Source organism: Lithobates pipiens, unplaced genomic scaffold (assembly GCF_037356315.1).
Source record: "Lithobates pipiens isolate NorthernLeopardFrog02 unplaced genomic scaffold, aLitPip1_a1.2 Scaffold_23, whole genome shotgun sequence".
Taxonomy (NCBI): domain Eukaryota; kingdom Metazoa; phylum Chordata; class Amphibia; order Anura; family Ranidae; genus Lithobates; species Lithobates pipiens.
Window position 1 is genome coordinate 59174501 of NW_027507785.1, and position 6144 is coordinate 59180644.

Here is a 6144-nt window from a genome sequence, read left to right on the forward strand (position 1 = left end):
TGCAGTATCTTACACAAGGGTAATGGCCTCTCCTTTCCCATGTGCCAGCATTCATTTCAATACTCGGGCCTGAGCACTGCATCCTGGGAGAAGGTGAAATGTTCATTCTCCTCCATAACTGAAAGCAGCAGGTTTCCGAATGTAAATACTCCAATGGTGACATGGTCAGCCAATTGAAAGGGAGTATATCTGGCTTGGGGCTTGTTCCCTCTAGTTGAGCTGTGCTTTTACCGCCACCCGGCTGCTACCCCCTTTTTAACTGTAGTAGCCTAAGGTGTACATGGTTGATGCTTTGCTTCAGCAGGAATTATACCCCTTAACCTCTTGGCGTCCTCTCTATAGCCAAATGAGGGCCACAGCGCAGACCTGAATTTCTGGGAGGATGTCATAGGACTTTGCATGAGCCCCCCCACCCCCTGCAGGGTGTGCACTGTGGTCACCGAGACTCTGATAATCACAGATCCAAGGTAAGGGGCCGGTCCCGTCCCCTTTATAACGTTGTCAGCTGATCACATTATGTAAACAAAAGCTTGGTAATTAGGTTTTTAAATTGCATCGGTGCTGAAAATTGGTCTGGACAGGAGGGGGGTGTAAGTGCCCAGTAAGCAAGTGGTTAAAATTAATGGGGCTGCTCTGCAAACGCTCCACAACCACGTGCAATGCGCTAGCGTGGGGTTGAAGGGTAATGCAGGCAGTGAGATGGCAATACACCATACCTCATCGCCTCCTGTCTTTGCCTGGATCATACTGAAGCTAATGTGCTCCAGCCTTTAGAGTACATTTGAGGAAAGTGGTGTGTGTGTGTGTGTGTGTGTGCGCTCTCTGGTGTCAGACATTAAGGCTTCCACTGGTTAAACCTGTGCACCGCAACTACTAACTTCACCTACTTTGTTTCTTGTCACTGTGGGGTTGTTTAATTAAAATTGGAGAGTGCAAAATCTGGGGCAGCTGTGAATTGGCTTCCTAGGTGTTTGTACAATTTAACCTTTTGACAAAAAAAAAAAAAAACACTAAGCTAGAAGCTGCTCCGGTTTCTATGCAGAGCTGCCCCAGATTTTGCACTTTTCAGTAAATCAACCTGCGTCTCACTCAGTGTTGCTGAGCAGGTCACCCTTGTCAGGTATCCATGAGGATGCAATAGAACAGAGACCTCTACGCTCGCCAGCCACTTTATTAGGTACACCTTGCTAGTACCAGGTTGGACCCCCTTTTGCCTTCAGAACTGCCTCGATTTTTCATGGCATAGATTCAACAAGGTGTTGGAAACATTCCTCAGAGATTTTTCTCCATAAGGACGTGATAACATCAGGCAGTTGCTGCATCCCAAGGGTGCTCTATTGGATGAGATGTGGTGCCTGTGGAAGCCATTGGAGTACAGGGACCTCATTGTCCAGTGGTGAGATGATTGGAGCTTTGTGACATGGTGCATTATCCTGCTGGAAGGAGCCGTCAGAAGATGGGGACACTGTAGTCATAAAGGGATGGACATGGTCAGCAACAATACTCAGGGAGGCCGTGGTGTTTGAGCAATGCGCAATTAGTACTAAGGGGCCCAAAGTGTGCCAAGAAAATATCCCCCCCACACCATTACACCACCACCAGCCTGAACTGGTGATACAAGGCAGGATGGATCCATGCTTTTGTGTTTATGCCAAATTCTGACCCGACCATCTGATTGTCGTAGCTGAAATCGAGACTCCTCAGACCAGGCAACGTTTTTCCAATCTTTATTGTCCATTTTTGGTCATCCTGTGCGAATTGTAGCTTCAGTGTCCTGTTCTTAGCTGACAGGAGTGGCACCCGGTGTGGTCTTCTGCTGCTGTAGCTACTTCAAGGTTCGATGTGTTGTGCGTTCAGACCTTGGTTGTAGCAAGGTTGTTTTTTTTTATTTATTTTTTAATATAGTTACTCTTGCCTTTCCTTAATCTCAAACCAGTCTGCCCATTCTCCTCTGACATCAACAAGGCATTTTCTTCTACACAACTGCAGCTCACTGGATATTTTCAGACCATGCGCTCTAAACCTGAGAGATGGCTGTGTGTGAAAATCCCAGTAGATCAGCATTTTTTTTTTTTTTTTTTTTTATTAAATACTCAGACCAGCCCGTCTGGCACCAACAACCGTGCCACGTTCAAAATCACTTAAATCCCCATTCTGATGCTCTGTTTAACCTTCAGCAAGTCGCCTTCACCACATCTAGATGCCTAAATGCACTTGCATTTAGTTGAGTTGCTGCCATGTGATTGGCTGATTAGTAGACGTGTGCAATTATTTTCGTACGAATCTCCGTAAATTCGTACATTCGGGAGGATCTGAAATATGAATTGCTATGCTTCCGAATTCTGTACAAAATACGAAATTTCATTTACGAATTTCGGATCCAAATTCCTAACGAACATTCGTAATTGTTATGAACCTAAAAGTAAAAAAAAAAAACAGAATGTCGGCACAACACGGGGATGGCCCTCCATAATGATCAATTCATCATAACGAACGTTCGTAATTGTTACGAAAAGTTAACGAGCCCGTACGAAAATTCATATTTGGTACGAAATTTCGATCACGAATTCCGTATTAGAATTCATTCGTATTTTGTAACAGAACAGAATGAAACAAAACAAATTTATTGACGGCGCACATGTCTACTGATTAGCAATTTGTGTCACCGAGCAATTGAACAAGTGTACCTAATACAGTGGCCGGTGAGTGTATATGTAGGGATCATAGGTCACGCTTAATATTCTGCTCAAAATTACAATCTTAAATCAATCCTTTTAGGCTCGATTCACATCTATGCATGTTGCTTTGAGGGTTTTTGCAGTGCTTTGGACATGCGTTTTTTTTTTCTTTTTCTTCTTTTTTTCTTTTTCTTCTTTTTTTGTTTTTCTTTTTTTTTCTTTTTCTTTTTTTTTCTTTTTCTTTTTTTTTTACACTGATTGCTTAGCAACCAGCTATATACAGTAAAAAAAAAAAACGCAAATCGCGGCAAAATCGTGGTAAAAACGCAGTACTTGCGTTTTTGATGCAGGTCCATTGATTTCTATTACATGCAAAAAAGTCCCCGACCCTTTCCAAAAATGCAGAGGCACAAAAATGCATTGATGTGAACATGTGCCATAGGAACCCATGTTAAAAAAATTTCCCTGCACTTCTGCAAAATGCATCAAAAAACGCGTTAGTGTGAATGAAGCCTTATGAAGCATACGGATGCTGCATTTATTTATTTTTATTTTTTTTAACACATTTGATTATATATTTATGAGCAGAGACACAGTTCCCTCCATTGTTTCAAACGGAAAAATACAAATCTGTAGATCACAGAGTTAAAGCTGAAAGCGGAGGTCCACCCTAAAGTGGACCTTCCGCTCATTGGAATCCTCCCCCCCCTCCGGCGCCACAATTGGCACCTTTCAGGGGGGAGGGGGGTGCAGGTACCTGTACAGTACAGGTATCTGCACCCACTTCCGGCATAGCTATCTGCGGAAAGGGGCGTAGATTCTGCAGAATCTACTCCCCTTTCCGAAAGTCCCCCGCTGCCTGCTGGGAAACACACGGATCCCAGAGACAGCGGGGACCATCCTTATTGCGCAGCGCGACTCGCGCATTCGCAGTAGGGAACCGGGAAATGAAGCCGAAAGGCTCCACTTCCTGATTCCCATACCCAAGATGGCGGTGGCAGCACCCGAGAGACGATCAAGAGATCGGCTTCGGGTGCCGACATCGCGGGCGCGCTGGACAGGTAAGTGTCCTTATTTTAAAAGTCAGCAGCTGCAGTATTTGTAGCTGCTGGCTTTAAAAAAAAAAAAAAACGGCGGACTCCCGCTTGAAGTTTATACCGGTTACATTTTGCCTTTCCTGCTTCCTCCCTCCTCAACATGCTAATGAAATTTATGGAACAAAAATGATTTTTTATTTTCATGCCATTCCTCATTTTAAACCTAAGGATGTCATTGCTGGGTCTCTCTGTGCTTCTTTATGCAATGCAGGCAGATCGTGGCTGGGGGGAGGGGCTGCACCCTGATTCCGTATTCTTCCTCAGAAGCCACATGCAAGCAGTGGGTTGACTCTAATGCCGCGTACACATGACCGGACTTTCTGACAGCAAAGGTCTGACGGAACGAGTCCGTCGGACAATTCGATCGTGTGTGGGGCTCCATCGGACCTTTGCTTACCAAAAATCCGGCGGACTTTAGAAAAAGAACATGTTTCGGAGTGGGCGGTCATGCTGTGCACGTGAGAGGGGAGGAGCCTGACTGCGGCTTCCACGCGATCGGATGGAGGAGGACCCGCCGTATCGATCGGAGCTGGGCGCGGTGTGAGAGCGCAGCGCTCCGTAATGCAGCCAGCATCAACCCCTTCGCCTGCAATCGAACGCTGCACGCACGAGACTGAGTACTCCTCCAGCGGGACTCGGAGGCGTACCGCCGGCTGACGGAGCTGAGGACCTCGCTGGAGCGAACGGAGCGCCCGGATCTCCCCCTCCCCCCCCCCCGTACACCCGACGCTGAGATTTCCCTGTGAGCTGAAGAATCTGAATTCAAAGAAGACGACAAACAGGTTAGATCTAAGCATTGCTTATACCCTGAATGTTACTTCAAGGCCTGTTAAATACACAGCAGCAGTATAACAGGAGTAATACAGGTGAGCAGTGTTAATTGAAACCTGTAGAACTATGTTCCATGGAGCGGAAACGTGCATTTAAAATACGTGTACTCAGGAGAAATTAGCTGGATAAAGCGGATGGACTGGAAAACGAAGCTGAGTTCTTAATAAATAGTTTCCCTGAGAAGACAGGTTAAAATGTATAGGCTCAATAAGCCTTGAAAAGTTCTGCCGGGAACCTTGAAACACTTTTGAACTGAGTGTCTTTCCTGTTTTCCTGTTTTTTTTTCCTTTTGTTCCTACTGAGCATCACCTGTGTTTGAGGCCGGTATAGTACAGTCACTATGCTTAGCGCTAGAATGAGATGAGAAGCAGAGGATGATATTGACTATGTGTTGCACCTGTGTCTCCTTATTGAAGGTGAATCCGAAGGTTTCAAAAATAGTGCTGAGGAATTAGTACCTCTGGTCCCTTTTTTTTTTCTCCATATCTCATTATCAAGGGAATACTTCAGTGTGACAAAGGTAAAAGCCTTTGCTCGATACTCTCTCTCTTTTTTTTTTTCTTTTTTTTTTTTGGTGACATATTTTGGGCCATTATAGCCAAGACACGGACACATAAGGGGTATATTTAAGGACACGGAGAAGTATAGGTAATCTCCCCTATTGTCGGTAGAGTGCACCAACGGTAGACCGTCAGTGAAGAATCCCTGGAAAAGAAAATAAAAAAAAAGGGGGGTCTCAGATATTCCCCGATACTTATACAGTGACCACTAAGTGAAAGGGGAATCCTGGGGAGGAGAAAGATAAAGAGGGACAACATGAGGGGAAGAAACCCAAAAGTTAATGATCCCAAAAACCCAAGAGAGAGTCTAAATACAAGTACAATCCAGAAGTACCTTAAAGAAACCAGCCAAAAAAGTCCTGGTATAGAAAAAAAACAGCTGGGCACACGAGAGAAGAGGAAGGAGGCAGAAAGATTAGTTGGGTCACAGGCTGACACTTCCGGTGAGGAGTTGGATTTGGATTCGGATGGTAAGGGAAAGGAGCAGAGGGATATTTCCCAAATACCAACAAAAGGCGAAATACAGGAAATGTTCACGAGCTTGGAACATACAATCAAAGCAGAGATTTCAACCGTAAGGGCGGATATGGGACACCTGTTAAGGAGGATAGAAGAAACAGAGGAACTAACGGTTAAACAGGCTCAGGAAATAATAGACTTACAATTGCAAACTAGAAGGATGCAAGAGGCTCACAGGGATATCTTATATAGAATGGAGGAACAGGAGAACCAGAGCCGACGTCAAAATCTTAGGATCAGAGCCCTGCCAGAACAACAGGGAGAAGATCTAGGAGCAAAAATGGCAAAGATATTTAACCCTTTACTAGGTAGAGTGGAAGGAGAAGAATTAAAGATCGATCGAGCACACAGAGTGAGGAAACCTCCAGGACTAAGGGAAGAGGTACCAAGAGACGTGATCATAAAACTTCACCTCTATGAGGATAAAGCCAAGATATGGAGCAGACTAAGAGGACCGTC